Here is a 20,859-nt window from a genome sequence, read left to right on the forward strand (position 1 = left end):
AAATTTTTGCCCTACCACTTACAAGCTCTGTGACCTTGGGCAATTTCCTCATTTGTAAAGTGGTGATAATAATCCCAGCGTTATCTGACTCCTAGGCTGGTTGGAAGGTTCAGTGAGATAATGTGCGAAAATATTTAGTAAACATTCAGGGGTGTTACAAATGTTACTGTTCAAGTTTTGAAAGTCATTAAGACCTTCCCTGTTCACAACAATGATAATAAGCGTTGATACAGGGTTACGTCTCTTCAAATGCTAGGCTAGTGTCTGAAACACTGTGCCATTTTAGTGTGCACTAACCTAGATCCACAGATAGGCCAATGAGCATTCTGATTGGTATGTTAGTTTGATCTCTTCATTTATACTTTTGGGAAAATATATGGATGTTTTATGTTAATAGTAGGTTTGTCTGGATACAGTAGATAAAACCTAAACTAACATGGTTTGAATAAGTTAGAAGATTATTTCTCTTTTTATGGAAAAGAAGTCTGAAGATAGGCAGTCCATGGTTGGTATGGTATGCTCCAAAGTATAATCAGCAATTCAGGCTTCCATCTTTTTGTTCCAACATCTTATCCAGAGTTTCCATCTTTTACCTCATGATCCATGGGGACTAAAGGAGCTCTCTGTTGTCCTCTGGGGTAAATGAAGGACATCTTTCAGCTGAATCAGTCCCATTTAAAAACTTTCTAGAATGGGCGCCTGGGTGGCTCAGTGCATTAAGACTCTGCCTTCAGCTCAGGTCATGATCTCAGGGCCCTGGGATTGAGCCCCGCATTGGGCTCTCTGCTCGGTGGGGAGCCTGCTTCCCCCTCTCTCTCTGCCTGCCTCTCTGACTACTTGTGATCTCTCTGTCAAATAAATAAATAATATCTTAAAAAAAAAAACTTTCTAGAAGACCCACACAATACTGTGCTTATATTTTATAGCTTAGTCACATGACTAAAGTCTTGTTACATAAGAAAATGAGAAAATATGATCTTTATGCCAGTGGTCATGAGGCCAGGTAAAAACTGGAATATGTTTCTGAGGTCAGTTCACTTCTTGTGAGAGGTTACTGGGGTTAACAGCTAGTAGTCTTTGTCACAACATTATATAAATATATGGATGTCTTCTATTATGAATTGTCCCCCCTTTCCTCCCCAACACAGGCATGCACACACATACACCCTTTACATTCACATAGGCACTGCCTATTAAATTTTATTTCCTGGATAAATTAGCCCACCCCAGTGATCCTGTGCCCAGAGTTTCTTTTCTGGTGTCAATGCATGGTGATTGATACCAACTTTAGGAGAGTGACCAACTGAGATCATTAAGCAGAAGGCTCTGTGGTCTTTTTTCAATACAGCCAGTTAGTCAACAGAATAAATTGACTGTGTGTGCTCAGGACTATGGTTGATACTGCAAAAGACCCATAGGGATATAAGACAGAGGCTTCCTCTTATATCTAATCTTAATAAATGGGGTCATCGTATTCCCAAATGCCCAAGAAAGGAACCCAGAAACCATCCTAAACTCCCTCTCATCTTTTCTCATACCCAATCAATGACCAAATTCTATCCCTCTTTTGTTTTGATCTGTCATTCTCATTGTTACTTCCCTAATTCAGGTCTTTGTTATTTCTGGCCTGGACTTTTTCAACAGTGGCTTGTTTTGTATCTATACCTCTGTACTTGTATCTGTGCATTTCTCCCTCCAGTTCTACAGTGCTGCCACAGTAATCTTTCAGAAGTAGTAGTTACTTTCTTGCTCAAAATCCTTCAGTGGTTTCCCCAAATCTGTGCTTTTATTTATTTATTTTTTTGGACACAGAGAGAGAGATCACAAGGAGGCAGAAAGGCAGGCAGAGAGAGAGAGGTGGGGGAAGCAGGCTCCCTGCTGAGTAGAGAGCCCAATGCAGGGCTTGATCCCAGAACCCTGAGATCATGACCTGAGCTAAAGGGCAGAGGCTTAACCCACTGAGCCACCCAGGTGCTCCCAAATCTGTGCTTCTTAGAAGACCCTTTATAATGACGATGCTGTCTAGACTTATCTTTTAGCAAAACTGAACTATTTTTAGCTTTTCAGATCTAGCATGCAAATATGAAAAATATCTTCATCCTTCTGCCTGTGCTGCTATGTCTCTACTGAATATCCTCCCTCAGCTTGTTCACATGGTAAATTCTTCCGCATCCTTTCTCAGCTTCAGTGTTCCTCCTTCTTTTAAACTCTTAATCCAAAGCAACAAAGCCACTCTTACTCTTTATACTTTTTACATATCTCCTTCATAACAATTATTATACTGTATTATAATTGTTAATTTGTATGTCTGCTTCTCCAAATAGATGGTAAGCTCCTCAAGGACAAAGACCATGCTTGGGTATTAAATAATTATTAAAAAAATAAAGGAATATCCTCAATTGTATTGTAATGCAGTTGAGGACAATAACAGATGAGTAAGTGTGACACACTGAGTCAGTATGCAGTCAAGTGCTAAATATATGGATGATACATGATAAATACATGATAAATATTAGGAGTTCAGGAAAAAGAGGAGATCACTGGAAATTGGGAGAATTAGGGAAGGAATCAAAGAGAATATATCTTTAGTAAGGAGATAGCACAGTGATTTGGGCCAGGAAAACGAAAAATTCTAGGGACATATTTTTATGTTCAGCAGTGTTTGTATAAAGAAATATTTATAGGGGTGCCTGGCTGGCTCAGTTGATAGAGCACGAGACTCTTAGGATTGTGAGTTCAGGCCCCACTTTGGGTGTGGAGGCTACTTTAGTAAATACATACATACATACACACATACATACATAAATTTATAATGTCAAAACAAAGTACTACATTAAATTTTGAAAAAATAATAATAGGGGTAAACCAAAAAGAAAAGAAAAATGAGGAAAGACAAAGCTCTCAAAAATACAAGGGATATACTGGTTTAATTTGGAAGTCTCTTATCTACAAATGTCTTTAGTTCCTTTTACTTTAGTTTTTTTCATTTCTGAGGAAATCAAAGTCCCATTGTATAAATGCTTTATTAATATTACGTATCACTTATAACAATCTGCATTGTCCCTGAAATATTATTCAGCCATGAAGGGGAATAAAATCTTGCCATTTGCAACAGCATGGGTAGAGCTAGAGAGTATAATGCTAACCAAAATAAGTCAGTGAGAGAAAGGCAAATACCATATGATTTGACTCATATGTGGAATTTAAGAAACAAAACAAAGGGAAAAAAAGAGAGATAAATCAAGAAACAGACTCTTTTTTTTTTTTAAAGATTTTATTTATTTATTTGTCAGAGAGAGAGAGAGAGAGAGCGAGCACAGGCAGGCAGAGTGGCAGGCAGAGGCAGAGGGAGAAGCAGGCTCCCCACAGAACAAGGAGCCCGATGTAGGACTCGATCCCAGGACTCTGGGATCATGACCTGAGCCGAAGGCAGCTGCTTAACCAACTGAGCCACCCAGGCGTCCCAAGAAACAGACTCTTAACTATAGAGAACAAACCAATGGTTAGCAGAGGGGAGGGGGCTGCAAGAATGGGTTAAATGGGTGATGGAATTAAGGAGGACACTTTGAACGGGCACAGGATGATATATGGAAGTGTTGAATCACCATATTGTACACGTAAAGCTAATGTAACACTGTTCACTATACTGAAGTTATTTTTAAAAATTACTTAAAAAGAAAAGAAACAGTAGGCAAAGAATTTGAATAGGCCTTTCTCAGTAGAAGACATACACGTGGCTAATACACGAAAATGTGCTCAATATTATTAATCACCAAAGAAATGCTTTGAAGTCATGAGATACTAATTCAAACTCACTAAGATGGCTAAAATAAAAAAGATGGGCGATAACAAGTATTGGCAAGGATGTAGAGAAATTACACCTTCATACATGTCTGGTAGGATTATAGAATAATGCAGCCACTTTTAAAAAGAGTTTGGCAATAAAACATACAGTTACCATATGATCGGCACTTCCACTCTTAAATATATGCCCATGAGAATGAAAAACATCCACACAAGAATCTATACATAAATATTCATAGCGACATTGTTCATAGTAGCCAAACGGTGAATATAACTGGTGGATGGATAATCAAAAGTTGGTAAACTCATAGAATGCAATGTATTCAGTAAGAAAAAGAATGAAGTATTGACCCAAACCACAATAGAAATGAACCTCAAAAACATAATGCTAAGTGAAAGAAGCCAGTTACAAAAGGCCATATTACGTGATTTCATTTATAGAAAATGTCCGGACTAGACAGATGAGTAGAGACAAAAAGGTGAGTAGTTTCCAGGGGCTGGGAGAAGAGGGAATAGGAACTGACTGCAAATGGGTACTTGTTTTGAAGGGTTGAAGAAATGAAGAAATTAGGTAGTGGGGGTGGTTGCATGACACTTAAAATATTTATTTGAGAGAGAGCAAGAGTACAAATTGGGGGAGAGGCAGAGGGAGAGGGAGAAGCAGACTCCACGCTGAGCAGGGAGCCCAACATGGGGCTTGATCCCAGGACCTGGGTATCTTGACCTGAGCTGAAGGCAGACAGTTCACCACCTGAGCCACCCAGGTGTCCCGCACAACTCTCTGAGCATACTAAAAACTGTTGAATTGTATATGTTAAAAATTTTGTGTTAAGTGAATTAAATCTCAATAAAACTACTACTAAAAGAAAAGAATCCTCTGGGATACCTGACTGGCTCAGTCAGTGGTGCACGCAACTCTTGATCTCAGGGTCATGAGTTCAAGTCCCATGTTGGGGATAGAGTTTATTTAATAAAGAAAAAAATGAAAGAAAGAAAAAATGAAAAGGATCCACATTTTCTCAACCTGCAATCTTTTTAACTGTGCACATACACAGTATTAATATATGCTTATACATACATACTTGATATGCAATATACATCATGTACATATTGCATATGTGTTGACTAGTTCAAAAAATACATAACAAGGCAAACGTTGAGAGGAATTGTTTCCACCCTGTCCCAATTTACCCATTTCTTCCTCTCCTGTGTGCTACAGACAACTGCTTTTATTCAACCAGCTTTTTTTTTTTTTAAGACTTTATTTTTAAGTAATCTGTACACCCAATGTAGGGCTTGAACTCACAACCCTGAGATCAAGAGTCACACACTCTTCTGACTGAGCTAGCCAGGTGTCCCTCCACCAGCTCTTTTAAATCTGTAGGATAGGATTATGTTTTGGTTCTCCCAAGTTTCCAGTACTGCTGAAGCTTGCCATTTTTTTTTTCCTGAAATGAACTTTTTCTTTACTTTTTCTAAAATAAATTCTTTTTCTGCCTTTATCATAAAGGCATGTAATTGCCTCATTTGGTTGTCTCCAAATTAAGGTTTCAGCATAATTCACTAGTCTGATTTTCAGTACTTGGATTATTTTCTAGCCAACCATTATAATAAATAAGGGTAACACTTTCTTTGTAATACCTATTATCACTTATCATAGCTCAAGAAAAAAATTATAATTTTTCCTGGATTATGATTGGCACCAGAGATTTGAATAGACTATCAGTAGAATAAAAGAAGCCTGAATGATAAAATTTGACTATTCCATTTAGAAGGTTAGGTCCATTTAGGGAATATGAAAATGTATTTGAGAATAATTTGGTTTTGCCATGACTTATTTTGCTTGCTTTGTACAAAGAAAAACTTTGGCAACATGGTTACAGATGGAAATATGGAGAGAACTTCGGAACTGCATTTGAGCAAGCCCAGGTACTTTCCGTCATTGAATCAAGAATGAAAAGAATGAGGAAAGACTTCAATTTCTTTTTTTTTTTTTAAGTTTTATTTATTTACGTAATCTCTACAACCCCATGTGGGGCTCAAACTCACAACCCCAAGATCCAGTCACATGCTTTTCCAACTGAGCCAGCCAGACGCCCCAGTGAGACAGCAAGGCGCCCCTTCAATTTCTTTATCTATAAAATGATGGTAGTTAAACGATATGATCTTAAAATCCTTCCACTCCTTAAGCTTGTGCAATTCAGGAACAGTGGTGAGAATAGTAATGAAGTGATTGGCTACTGGTTCCAAGTTTAGTACAACCAAGAGAGGCCCATGGAACAATCTGTGGGAGGACCTAAACGATTTCAAGTCCTGTTGAAGAGGAACAGTGTGTTCAATGGAAATGAAGGAGGAAATGGAATTTTCGGGTCAGGGGATTTGATGGGCTGTCGTGAAAGAAAGCCCACCATGTGCTCCTGGGAAGAAAGATGTGGGTTCTGGGTTTTGTTTTGTTTTTTTGACATGTAGGTCATAAACTCTTCAGGGAGCTATAGATGAACCGTAGGAGGTTCTCAAATCCTCTAAATTATGCACAACATATTAAATTATATCCATTTTTCTGTGAGAAAGTATTTTCAGCTTCATGTAGATTCTTATCATAACCTGAGGAAAACAAAAACCATTCACTCTTAAAAATGAATGGTAAAGACTCTTAATGATGAAAATGGAGAAAGAGGGGCACCTCAGTGGCCTTGCAGTGGGTGAATATGGTCATTGTGATATTTTCAGCGTCAACTAGATTTCAGTCACGAGACCTAGAAGTGAAGGGTGAGAAAATGTGTAGAAAGAACCAGAATTTGCCATAAGGCAGTTTTGAGTCTTGGCTGGCCATTATTAGCTGTGTGACCGTGGGCAATTTTATAACCCCTGTAAGGCTCAGTTTCCTCATGTGTAAAATGGGGCTAGTAAGTATCTACCTTAAATGGTGGTTGTGAATGCAAAACGAGACAACACAGGTTGAGCACATAAGACAGAGCTTGGCCCTTCGTAGGTATTTGGTAAACCTCTCCCCTCACAGGGTTTTGGTTTTGTGTATCTGGTCCTCAGTAAGTCCATCTTCAGAGAACGGCTCAGTGATGGTCACACTCAAGAATATCCTTTCTTATTAAGTGGTCAGTGTAGAGGTTCTTTCCCATGCAGACTTGCCAGCCGGGTGTGTAAAAAACCCACATTGGACGTGTTGCCTGGCAGCACGTGGCCCTGAGTGGCGGTACATGGCTTGCATTGTAATGTCATCAGTGCAGGGCCAGCTGGCTGAGCGTGTCCTGCCGCACGGGCTAGGAACTCCGTCCCCAACAAAACAGCAGCCCGCACTAGGGTTAACAGAAAATGACAAACCAGGCATGGATGAGGGAGGCGCCAGCAGAGCAGCGGGATGTCCTTTGATTTGCTTCTGTTATTTGCATGTCTTTCTTGTGATGTCTGTGAAATGTTCAGAATGACAGAGTTTTTAAAAGACCTGCTGACTCCGCCTGAAAAATGTGAAAAACCTCCCGTTTAGAGACCTATTATGTCCAGCTAGCCTGCATTTTCTATATCTTTTTCTTCATTTTTTATTAATGCAAACATTTGCATGAAGACAGAACCTTTGTTTCGTAGAGAGTTCATCTGCCCCTGCTGCTTACTGGCCCTGCCATGCGAGAGCACAACAGAACCTTTGTTACGCTTTCAGCAAAGCTGTTTATGAACGGTGGCTTACTGAGGACTGCTTCCTGTGCTGTGTGCTTCCATTTTGTCTCAAAAGAAAAAAAGAAAATAGTTCTTAGGAGTGAAAAGAATTTGGACTTTCTTTTATTCAAGTCTTGGATGTTGAAATGACAAGTAGCCCCAAATTTGTGAGGAACTGGTAATTGCACCAAATGCATTTTTTCACTTTACCTTGAACATAATGAGGCCCTTAGTAACAATGGACAGAGCAAGTGCTTTCTCATTGGAATAGAGGGAAGGAACAGTAAAAAGGCAACAGAAAGAGGGGTTGAGAACAGGACAAAAGTGGCTTCCTGTCAGAACCCTAATATTGTAGCAGAATGTGTTTTGGTACTTAGTGTTTCCCACCTGGGAGGCACAGTTCTGAAGCGGTTGAGTTGAATAAAGAATAGGACCACAGTGTATAAATAGTGATACGGTTTACGTATTCATCCAGTAAATATTTGAATGACTGGTATGTGAAGACACTGAATGGTCCTGAGTGTTAAAGGGGGTAAAAGATAAATGAGTCATGGCAACTCTCAGTCTCTGAGGAGTCGGAAGTCTAACAAAGAAGATAACACATGTATAACAGAAATAACTCTGTATCAAGGTAGAAAGTGCCATTGGAGATATTTAAAATAGGTGTTAGGGAATTCAGGAAAAGGAAGATTGCTTCTGGGTCAGAGAGAATCAGGGAAAGCTTCACGGAGAAGGTGGCATTTGACTTGAGCCTGGCGGGAAAAGTAGTCTTGGACATTGCAATGTAGCCGTGAATGAGGAGTCAAAAATTATGTTGGTCTGGTAAAATAGATCCCAAAGTATATTTTTATAGGGTATTTTGGTGTTTGACACTAGTGATTTAGATGCTATGGTGAGTGTTGGCATGTGTTTTCTATGTGAACTAAATTAGGGCTGGACCAGCCTTTGCTGTTCCAATCATTCACCCCATGATTTTTTTGCACTTTGGCCTAGGCCTCTGGAGCTTCTATACATACCTACAGTAGCATCTTTACTTTCATAACAAAAATAGAAACTCAAAGGGATTATTGGGCATTATTACAGCCATATCCCATAAGCAGGGTGCAGACATAGTTCTGAGTGGGGATTTGACACGTGAGACTCATGGTTGAAAGAGAATCCCCACCTTCATACAGAGGCAGTATCAAACAGAAAGGAGAGATCAGGAATTCTAAGCCCGTGAGTTTTCACCTATCTTAAATTAGAACTCATTTCTGTATCTTTCTACTATTAGACTAAATGAGGTCCTGTTAGTGTTATAAGAGTTACTAATTTTTGTGAGATGGTTTGAATATAAAATGACAAGTAATTGATAAGGTACTGCATTAGTACCCTGTTGCATTAGTACCGCTAATCTGTATATTCATGGTTAATTGTATGTTACCAAATATAATTGTTAATAATTTGTAAAGGCATGGTTTTCCCCAAAGGCTACAACTTTTGTTGACCACATAGCACAATTAATTTTCGCCTTGTAGACAAAAAATTTTTTTAAAAGATTTATATATTTATTTTAGAGAGAGAGAGCACGAGCAGGAGGGGCAGAGGGAGAAGGAGAGAGAACCTCAAGCACGCATCACGCTGAGCTCGGAGCCTGACATGGGGCTTGATCTCTCAACCCTGAGATCACAACCTGAGGTGAAATCAAGAGTCAGACACTTAACTGACTGTGCCTCACAGGCGCCCCTTGCCTTGTAACATTAGTACTTCCCCACCTGATACGACATTAGGAGTGGCATTTGATTTATTCCATGTTTGTCAATTTATAGGGTTTTATTTAACCTGGGGTGCCTTCTGGAAAATAGTTTTATGACTGTTTATGGAGTTGATTTGATCACAATGCTGCTCTATGAATAACTATTTTTGCAAAGCTATTATTATGACGGTTATTACTTGGGGTCTTCATGTGTCCCTAGATTGTAGCTGTGGGGCACTTCAGTGCCATTTGGGATTTCTCTGACATTCAGGGAGTACATTTTGTTATGGTCAGCTAGCTGAGTGCTTTGAGCTTGGATCTCTGTAAATCCTCCTTTAAAAAAATTTTTTTTTTTCTGTAGCTTCTGGCACTTGTAATTACAAGACTCCAACCTACTAATTCTATATTATGAGACTTAGACTAGAAATACTGAAGAAATAGGATTTAAGTAATGAGCCTTAATTGACATCCCCAAAATATCAAAAATCACCAGTTTTAGGAAGAAAGGAAGAAGGAAGAATTAATGGCTGACTGGAGACTGTTTGAATGTCAAAGCACCTAGCTTTGCACAGCTGTTAACTTGTATAATACCTCTATTGGTTGAGGGAAGTGGACTTCAGTTTTTCGTCCTCCACTTTACATAAAGATCTTTAGTGACTTCTTATTTTCTGGTTGTCACAGGTGATGTTAACATGTGTAATGCTTTGTTTGCCCTCAGTGTGTCTTTTAGCATTTAAGTTTGACTAGCTGGATAGCAGAAATGTGGTGGTTTGGATGCCCAAATGCATTGTATTAGTTTTGTCTGTTTTATAATTAACTATTAATGTAAACGATCTTTCCTTAATTTGTAACTCTGTCCTTAGAAAATTCCACTTGATATATGTCGTGTGGCATAGCTCTTTATATATATATATATATATATATATATAATTTATTTATTTGAGAGAGACAGTGCCCAAGCAGGGGAAGGAGCAGAGGGAGAGGGAGACTCCCCACTGAGCAGGGAACCGATGCTAGGCTCGATCCCAGGATTTCGGGATCATGACCTGAGCCGAAGGCAGATGTTTAACTGACTGAGCCACCCGGGTGCCTCATGGCATAGCTCTTTAAGGGCTGCAGTAGAGTGCAGTTCTGTCCATAGACCTGGATTCAAATCCTGTCTCTGCTACTCACCAGACCATTAACATTTAGGTAAATTACATATCTGAGTCTTCCTTTTTTCATCTATAAAATGAAGATAAAAGTACCCATCTCATAAGTCTGTTGTGAGAATTAAATGAATTAATGCCCATAAAATGCTTAGAAGACTGGGGTGCCTGGGTGGCTCAGTGGGTTAAAGCCTCTGCCTTCGGCTCAGGTCATGATCTCAGGGTCCTGGAATCGAGCCCCGCATGGGGCTCTCTGCTCAGCAGGGAGCCTGCTTCCCCTCCTCTCTCTCTGCCTGCCTCTCTGCCTACTTGTGATCTGTCTGTCAAATAAATAAATAAAATCTTTTAAAAAATGCTTAGAAGACTGCCTTGCACAGAGAGCTTAATAAATGTTAGCTGTTGTTATTATTACATTTATAGGTCTAACTACCATTAAGCAGACCCCATAATGATCAAGAGCTATTAAAGGAGGGAAGACTTCTGTGTTTAAATCAAGGATATTTATCAGGATATTCATATGCAATGTGTGATTCACTTATAATTTTTTCTGAGTGCCCAAAGTTAAACTTGACATACAGCTGTTTCATATTTGGAGCTAGTTAATGTTTAAAGGGGCCTGATTCGGGGTTAACACTTTAACTTTATTTTTCTCTACTCTAAGTTTTAAATTTTTTTTTAAATTTTTTTTATTATGCTCTCTATGTTAACTGTGAATTCGTGATTTGGTAAGGGACACAGTTACTTAAAGATCATATTAGAAAAAAATATAAGATAGTCGGTTTATATACTTGGAGTAGAGAGGGCCTGTCTGAACAATACATAAAGCATAAAAGTCACAATAAAATACTTCTAGCTGTATCAACAGTTAAAATGTCTATACAATGAAAATGCCACAAACAAATTAGAAGAAGAGCCATAAGGTAGTTGTATATATTTGCAAAATATATAAAATTAGGAAGAAAGCCCTACAAATCAGTGAAGAAAAAACAACCAGAGAGGAAAAGGGGCAAAAGATACCAGCAGATTATTCACGGAAGAGCTACAAAGAAACACGAAAATATGCTTAACTTTATTTCTACGTAAGAAGACTAAAATTAAAACAACAGTGAAAAGCTATTTTATAGATGTTAAATTGGCAAAATTACAAAGTTTTAGACCAAGGAGAGTGAAAACAGATATTCTTACGGCTGGGAAGAATGTAAATTGAAACAACCCTTTGTAAAGCAATTGTGTGTGTCTAAGTAAACATGGAGATGTGGAGAAAAGGGAACCCTTGGGCACTGCTGGTGGGATTATGAACTGGTATAGCCACTATGGAAAACAGTATGGAGGATATTTAAAAAATTAAAAATAGAACAACCATATGATCCAGCAATTCCAGTTATGGGAATATATCCAAAGGAAATGAAAACACTAAATTGAAAAGCTATCTGCACCTCAATGTTCAGTGCAGCATCATTTACAATAGTCAAGACATGGAAACAACCTAAGTGTCCATCGATGGATGAATGGATAAAGAAGTTGTGGTGTGTTAACATCACTGGGTATCAGGGAAATGCAGATCAAAACCATAACGAGATACCAGCCACACCAGTCAGAATGGCTAAAATTAACAAATCAGGAAACAATAGGTGTTGGTGAGGATGTGGAGAAAGGGGAACCCTCCTACACTGTTGGTGGGAATGCAAGCTGGTGCAGCCATTCTGGAAAACAGTGTGGAGATTCCTTAAAACGTTGAAAATAGAGCTACTGGGTACTAATACCCAGTAATGTGATTACCCAGCAATCACACTACTGGGTATTTACCCTAATACCCAGTAATGTGATTACCCAGCAATCACACTACTGGGTATTTACCCTAAAGATACAAAATGTAGTGATCTGAAGGGGCACGTGCACCCAAACGTTTATAGCAGCAATGTCCACAATAGCCAAACTATGGAAAGAGCCTAGATGTCCATCAACAGATGAATGGATAAAGAAGATGTGGTATATATATATATATACAGTGGAGTACTATGCAGCCATCAAAAGAAACAGAATCTTGTCATTTGCGACAATGTGACTGGAACTAAAGGGTATTATGCTGAGTGAAATAAGTCAATCAGAGAACGACAATTATCATATGATCTCTCTGATATGAGGAATTTGAGAGGCAGGGTGGCGTGGGGCAGATCATAGGGGGTAGGGAAGGAAAAAATGAAACAAGATGGGATAGGGAGGGAGACAAACCATAAAAGACTCTCAATCCCATGAAACAAACTGAGGGTTGCTGGGGGGTGGGGGGATAGGGATAGGGTGGCTGGATTATGGACTTTGGGGAGGGTATGTGCTATGGTGAATGCTGTGAAATGTGTAAGCCTGATGATTCACAGACCTGTACCCCTAGGGCAAAAATACATTATATGTTAATATGTACATATTAATACATATGTTATATGTATATATATATAATGGAATATTATCCAGCCACAAAAAATGAGGAAATCCTACATGAATGGATCTTGAAGGCATTATGCTAAGTGAAATAAGTCAGAGAAAGACACATACTGTATGATTTCACTTATATATGAAATCTAAAAACAAACAACAAACAAACAAAAACCAAAACTCATTAAAGAAGAGATCAGACACGTGATTGTCAGAGGCAGAGGAGGAGAGGGAATTAGAGGAAGGTGGTAGGGAGGCAGGGTGCGGATTTCCAGTTATAAGATAAATGAGTACTGGGGAGGTAACCTACAGCATAAGGACTGTAGTTACCACTGCTGTATGGTACATGGGAAAGTGGTTAAGAGAGTAAATCCTAAGAGTTCTCATCATAAGGAGAAAAATGTTTTTTCTTCTTCCTTTTTTTTTTTTTTACTTTATATGTATGGTGAATGTTAGCAGAACCTATTATGACGATCATTTCACAATATATGTAAATCAAACCATCATGCTATATGTCTTGAGCTTATATGATGATGTTTGTCAATTCTTTCTTTCTTTTTTTTTTTTTTAAAGATTTTATTTATTTATTTGACAGACAGAGATCACAAGTAGACAGAGAAGCAGGCAGAGAGAGAGAGAGAGAGAGAGAAGCAGGCTCCCCGCTGAGCAGAGAGCCTGACTCGGGACTCGATCGCAGGACCCCGAGACCATGACCCGAGCCGAAGGCAGTGGCCTAACCCACTGAGCCACCCAGGTGCCCTGACAATTATTTCTTAATAAAACTGGAAAAAAGTCCACAAAGATAATGTGGATCCTGTGGCATGCCAATTCCATAGCAAAACTCTTTCACATATGCACAGGAAACGTATAAGAATATTCAACACAACAAGGTTTACTATAATGAAAATAAGGAAACAGCCTAAATATTTATCAGTAGAGAAATATTTGCCATTGAGAAATACTGCAAGGGTAATTTGTTTTCATATTTTAGAAAAGATTTCCCGGCACGGTTGAGCGAAAAAAGCAAGGCTCAGAAAAAAGTATATGTCATTTATTTTAAAACAAAACTAAAAGCAGCTCACACATTATGTATTTCTATATTTTTTTAAAGTATGCCTACCAAACTGACAACTGTTACCAATGGGAACTGGGGTTGGTTTTTAACTTTTTCTGTACTGTTTGAATCTTTAAAAATAATTACATGTGTAAAAAAAAAATTACATGATTAACTAGAAATAAACTTTTTTTATAATTTAAAGATCATTTAAGTACTTTTAACTGTCTGGTTTACCAATTTAAGCTTCTTTTCTAGTATTTACATGGATAGCCAGCAATTTCTAGATAATACAGTACAAAATGGGACACATTATAAGGTTTTGGGTTTTTCTTATTATGTTTTGCTTTTGTTTTTGTTTTGAGAGGTGGTGTGTTATAGGGGAAGGACATAGGCTTTGGAGTAAAATCTATGTTTAAATCCTGGATCAGCCATCTATTAAGATTTTAGCAGGTTCTTTAACCTCTCTGAGCTTCAAGAAAATCTATTACTTACCTCATTGAGTTGTGTAAGGATTACATGTGCTGGTTTTCCTCATTTCCCATCTCCTTTGGTCAGAGGAAATTGGTCTACTGTGGTCTAAGATCAAAGATGGTCTTCTGTGGGTAATAAAGTATTTCACCAGAACATGCTATATCCCTGGATCAGGACATACGTGTAAAGATGGAGGAGATGTATTAACTTTTTAAACCAGTAAGCTATCTATTTGTACTTCACAAGATCAAATCAAATCAATTCATGGTAGTGACTTATAAATTATCTTGAAGCTTCTAAACAGTTTTTATATGACAAGTTGTTTGGTGAACAGGGTTACTTTTCTTATCTCAGAGAACAGTCTTAATTTAATTCAACATTTGTGCCAGCCAGCATCTGAATTTCAAGAGGCTTCAAAGACTAAAATGTGTCCCAGAAAGACTCTGGCAAGGGAGGAAAAAGCCAGATTTCAAGTTGAATATATGTATATGCTATGCTTTTCGCTTACACTGCTGTGCTCTTGTATGTGTCTATTAATATCACACGTAGTAATTCATATGAATATTTTTCTGGTGAGACTTGTTTATTCTAGTATAGGGACTCTGTATTAAATAATAATAACAAAATGAGTGGTCTAATTAATGTAGGTAGAAATTCTAGGCCCCTTAAGCAATAATTTCCAAATGGGACCCTTTATTTGATTGCAAAACAAACAAGTTAATACTTTGATGGTATTTATGCTTGGGAAGAGAGTTAAAAAGAAATAGTTCTGGACTTTCCCCATGTAAATTAGAGCCTCCTAAGTAATTAGCAGTTAATAAGTGAACGCTTCCTGCAAGTTTAAAGGTTATAACCAAAATGGGCATATGCTTAGGTATATTACTGTATGTATAAAGTTTATATAGCCTAGGAATCCCTGAAGATAATTTGTAAACCTCCTTGGTTGCATGAGCAGAAATTTAAATAAGTGAGTGGGGGGCTATAGGAAATTGGTTGCTTGGTGGTTATTATTAGCGTTGAAAATCTACTGTCTTCTGAGTTTTGCAATGTCTGGGAGTGGTACATAGTAACAACTGTAGTAATAACAACAATAAAAATAATCGCTAATATTTAGCGCATACTTAATTATGTGCCAAGCCCTATGCCAGGATTATGACATACATTATTTTCTTTAATTCTCACTACAAGCTTAGGTGGTAGGTACTATCCCCCAATTTTATAGAAAAGGGCAAAGAGATTAAATAGCTTCCTTAAAGTCACACCGTTAGTGCCAGATCTAGAAATCAAGTCCAGATCAACCTGACTTCGGAGCCCATGTTCCATTTTTGTTTGTTTTGTTTTTAAGATTTCATTTATTTATTTGACAGAGAGAGAGACAGCAAGGAGAGCAGGAACACTAGCAGGAGGAGTGGGAGAAAGGAGAAGCAGACTTCCTGCCAAGCAGGGAGCCCGATGCGGGGCTCGATCCCAGGACCCTGGGATCATGGCCTGAGCTGAAGGCAGACGCTTAATGACTCAGCCACCCAGGCGTCCCAGAGCCCATGTTCTTAACCATTGCAAAAAATTGCTGTGTCATTACTGTAGAATCAGTATGTAGCCGTAATAATATAATCACTAATGTGTTACTTTTTGTATATACCAAATATTTTCCAAAGAAATAGTTTATTATTAGTCATATCATTCCTGGTATCATACCCATTTTATAGCAGGAGTGACTATGGTATAAAGAAATTAAATGATCAGCAGGAGGCCATTACACAGAACCAAGAAGTTTCTGATCCACATGGCCTTTATTTGAGAGGTTCATATAATGATCAATCATACAGAGTTACTTATATTTCATTTAAATCTTTCAGTGCAGCATGTTGAAGTTATAAGTGCTTATCTCAGAGAGCGATGCTATCTGAGCAAGACAGGGACCTTGGGGCTTCATGTGGATTTCAAAACAATAGATCCTTATTGGTACATGTTAGAAAAGTTAATCCTGGGTTTGTTGTAGGAATCAGAGCAAAGCAGTAGAAGAAAAGTCAATCTGAAACGTTTTTTCTTTTCCAAAGAGGGCAACTAAGGTGCCCAGGTATCTTTGCCCTCGGGGCTGCAGGTGTGCTGTTTTTATTCTTTAATCATTCACATAAATTAAAGCCTATTCCTTTGCATTTAAAAAATAATATAAAACGATACTCTCCATGTTTTATTGCCAGGCAAGAGCTTTGAACTTCTGTCTCATTGAAGTTTGATAAACTGCAAGGATTTTCCAGGGTTGGGTGGTGCCCACAGTGGGAACATTGGACTGATAAGAGCTGCAGGTGAAGGAAAGCACCAGAGAGTATCGCTTAGAGCTCCTCGCACTTGGCTTGTGGGAAATTCTCTGCAGGGAGGAACTTTTCCCTGCTTTTTCTGGCTCTTCTTAGTGGCTTCCCTTCACCCACAAATAAAAAGGGCACTAGGGCTTTCTGTTTCCACATTGTGAACAAGGAATGGGGGGGTGACTACTTCATGGTGGAGTGGTTCTTTATAAGAAACTTTGAAATTAAATGACAAATTCTAACTTCACACAAAATGCTGATTGGCATGCACACCTATGCAGACAGGGACAAGACAGGTCTGCACGTGTGCGTACACACACACACACACACACACACACGCACACACATTCACACAGACACAAATGGACCATATTTCTTAGATGATTTTACTATCAACATATGCCCCTGCCCTGTGCTTTGTGTGAAATAAAGATCATATTTACTGGAAAATTGATTACACAAAGTGTTAATGATGAGGCAATATGCTATAGTGTTTGGAGCATGGGTTCTTGGTTTGAGTCTTGGCTTTTCTCACTAGCTTGGCTGTGTGATCTTGAGCAAGCTACTTCTATAAATCTCGTTCTCCCATTTGTAAAATGGAGGTATGCAAAATACATATGTATCATAGGATTGTGGCAAAGACTAAATACTATGATGCATGTTAAGACAATGAGCACAATATCTTGCATACTGTTCACTAAGTTGTACAGGTGCTCCAAGTTGGTATCATTATTGTTATCATTATTATGCATAATATTATTAAACTCCATAAATATCAGATCGGTAGATGAATGTTAAACAGACATAGTCCTTTTTCTTTCTTCCTTCCTTCCTTTCTTTCCCCATGCCCCGACCTTTTTTTTTTTTTTTTTTTTTGGTGCAAAGTCATTTTCCAGAAAATTTCTCCTCTTTCCCACCCCCAGGAGGACAAAAGTACTTTGATTCTAATTGCTCTGAAAATATTTCTCCCTTAAAGGGCCTTCACACTGACATTTAGTCCCTGAAGTCAGGGAGGAGAAGCAGCAGGATTTGCAACTAAGTAGAGCTCTTTTCATTTCTACCATCAAATCAAAAACAAAATCCAAAACACTCTAATCCTGTATTAGCTTTAGTTAGATCTAAGTCAAAGAAAGTCCATCTAGTGCAAGGAAGGAAACATTTTTTTTTTTAAAGATTTTTATTTATTTGAGAGAGAGAGAGAGAGAGAGCACACGAGTGGGGTTAGGGAGTAGAGGGGGAGGGAGAAGTAGACTTTCTGCTGAGCAGGGAGTCCAATACAGGGCTTTATTCCAGGACCCCAGGTTCATGACCTGAGTGGAAGGCTAACACTTAACCCACTGAGCCACCCAGGTGCCCCAGAAGGAATCTTTTAAAAGACCAGGATAAGTGGGTGGAAAAAGGAAAGGAGAATACAGCGGTGACAGTATTGCTGATTTTAATGTGACTTTGACCATTTTCTTCCCAATTTAGTATATATTAAAGTATTAAACAATGAATGCCAGAAATTGGCATGTGTTATCTCTTCACTCTCAGTTTTGGCCATTTCTTGGAGAGAGTTTTCCAGTTGGATAACCTGTTTCTGAAGCATTGATTTTATTTTCACCTCTTTTGGGGTGGGGTGCTAGAGAATGTTTGCAGTGTATTGATACTTCTTAGCTTTGGGAAGCACTTGTGTTGGAGTAAATCACAGAATGTAAACCTGTCATTCATCTGTACTTTAGGCCCATGCAAACGTGGTGAAACCTTATGTCACCATTGTCAAATGAAGACTCTCCTGAGTATAGCTCGTTTAGATAAATTTACTTGCTTTTTAAGTTTCACTAGACTGCCAGGACTTCAAGAATGGTTTTTTTGAAGTACCTATTTTTTTAGGGGTGGTGGAGGGGCAGAGGGAGAGGGAGAGAGAATCCCAAGCAGACTCCATGCTCAGTGCAGAGCCCAACACAAGGGCTTGATCTCACAACCCTAAGATCATGACCTGAGCCAAAATCAAGTGTTGGATGCTTAACCGACTGAGCCACCTGGGTGCCCCTTGAAGTACCTGTTTTTTATAAATTTTAGGTAATTCCCCCACATTTTCCTAAGGGACAAAACTATGAAAGAGCCAGAGCCCATCTTGGTGAAAACTTTGTGGAATTGCTTTTTGACAAGATGTTCATTACTTATGGGGTTTTTTTGGTTCTTGCTGCTCCAGAAGAAAGGTTTTCTTTGTTTGTTTGTTTTGTTTGTTTTTAAATTTTTGGATGGAAAATGGAAATACTGAATTGGAAATTCAGTGAAGTGTGCCAGGTTATCATTGTTGTTCCTCAAGATAAAATTTAGAGAAAGGAACAACATTTGTTGAGCACATGTTGTAATGGAAGTGCTAGCCTATGTCGTTTACTGAACTAAACACCCCGATAGACCTTTGAGATAGACTCTTACAAGGGACTATAGTATTTTACATGCATTATCTTATTCAACTCGCATAACCCTATGATGTAGGAACTACTAATATTATTATTATAAATAGTAATAGTATTATTTTTTAAAAAGATTTTTATTTATTTATTTGACAGACAGAGATCACAAGAAGGCAGAGAGGCAGGCAGAGAGAGAGGAAGGAAAGGAGGCTCTCTGCTGAACAGAGAGCCCCATGTGGAGCTCGATCCCTGGACCCGGGATCATGACCTGAGCTGAAGGCAGAGGCTTTAACCCACTGAGCCACCTAGGTGCCCCGAATAGTAATAGTATTATTATCCACATTTCACAGTGAGGAAATAGACATGGAGAGTCATTTGCTCAAAGTCACGCAGCTAGGAATTGGTAGGGCTGACAATGGAACTATGGTTCTCTCTGAACTCCAAAGCTCAAGGTCTAAATCAGTGATTCTTAAACTTCCAGGTACATAGAAGCATGAATGGTACTTGTTAAAAAATTACTGGGCTCCATGAAAAGTACAGCATAGGAAATATAGTCAATAATATTGCAGTAACATTGTATGGTAAGTGTGGTGAACATTGAGTAATATGTAGAATTGTCAAAGCACTGTGTTGTACATTTGAAACATGGCATACAATGTTATATTTAAAAGTTTCTTAAAAAAAAAGACAAAACAACTATTTTTGGGGCGCCTGGGTGGCTCAGTGGGTTAAGCCTCTGCCTTCGGCTCTGGTCATGATCTCAGGGTCCTAGGATCGAGCCCCACATCCGGCTCTCTGCTCAGCAGGGAGACTGCTTCCCAAACCTCTCTCTCTGCCTGCCTCTCTGCCTACTTGTGATCTCTGTCTGTCAAATAAATAAATAAAATCTTTAAATTTTTTTTTTTTTTTTTTTTAGAATTATTGGGCTCCAGGTAGAAATTTAGAAATTTAAGATCACTGAGTCTGGGATGGTGTCAGATTACAAATCTGTATTTTAACAAGGTATCTTGGGTGATTCAGATCAAGAAGTAGATTAACCATATTTTGAGAAAGAGCTAAATTATGTTTCTTTCCACACCTGATAAAGCAGAAAACAGGTGTAGATTAAATAACTATCTAAAATAAAGCTACCAAAGACAGAGCCATGATTCAAACCAAGGTCTTTCTAATTCTAATACACCCTTTATTACAAGCCCATGATTAATTCACACATTTTCCCAATACAACAAATGCAGAAAATGTGATTTTTGGTAAATTGAGCCACACAGATTTCACCATCCTAAGGCTAATAACTTAGGACTGAATTTTAGCATCATTAGTAGCATCATTACTGACATTTTCATTAAATTTCCTTAAACTTTTCCATGACTTTTTTGGTTGTTGTTAAGGAATCGCGTCTTCTTGGCCAGCAGGTCATGCATACTTCAGGCGTGGCATCACTACTCCTGCATTAAGCTCCTGAGACATGCAGAAGTGGAAGAGGGTGGAAGGAGGTAGAAAGAAAAGAATTCCCAGGTGTAGCTAAGCGGGTGCTAACGCTCCTCACCCTCATTAACATCACCCTCCACTGAAATGAGGAGTGGAGAGTTAATATTAATAATAATAGCCAATCCGATGGCGATGGGTCATGTTCTACATTGTCTCCCATTCTACCCTTTGAGACCAGAGCTCAGTTAGGACCAGCAAGTTTGCTTTGCCTATTCCAGTCCACTCCTTAGGGCAGAACCAACATCTTGATTGACTTTCATGTCTTACTACTAGGACTGGGAAGACTTACTTTCTTTGTCTCTCACTTTCTCTTTCTGTCTTGATTTTTTTTTTTTTTTTTTTTTTTTTA

The 20,859-nt window shown here is 38.5% G+C and overlaps 1 protein-coding gene across 3 annotated transcripts in view; it reads left to right on the forward strand.

Moving 5' to 3' along the window:
• The window catches only part of CSTPP1 (centriolar satellite-associated tubulin polyglutamylase complex regulator 1), a 194,572-nt gene that overhangs the window by 28,786 nt on the left and 144,927 nt on the right, over positions 1 to 20,859 (forward strand). The window contains exon 2 of one of the 3 annotated variants that reach the window (XM_047690263.1): positions 16,516 to 16,645. The exons of the other annotated variants lie outside the window; for them this stretch is intronic. The gene's annotated coding sequence lies outside the window, so the exon portion shown is untranslated. The remainder of the gene's footprint in view (positions 1 to 16,515; positions 16,646 to 20,859) is intronic. 3 annotated transcript variants of the gene reach the window in all.

This window comes from Lutra lutra, chromosome 10 (assembly GCF_902655055.1).
Source record: "Lutra lutra chromosome 10, mLutLut1.2, whole genome shotgun sequence".
Classification (NCBI taxonomy): Eukaryota; Metazoa; Chordata; class Mammalia; order Carnivora; family Mustelidae; genus Lutra; species Lutra lutra.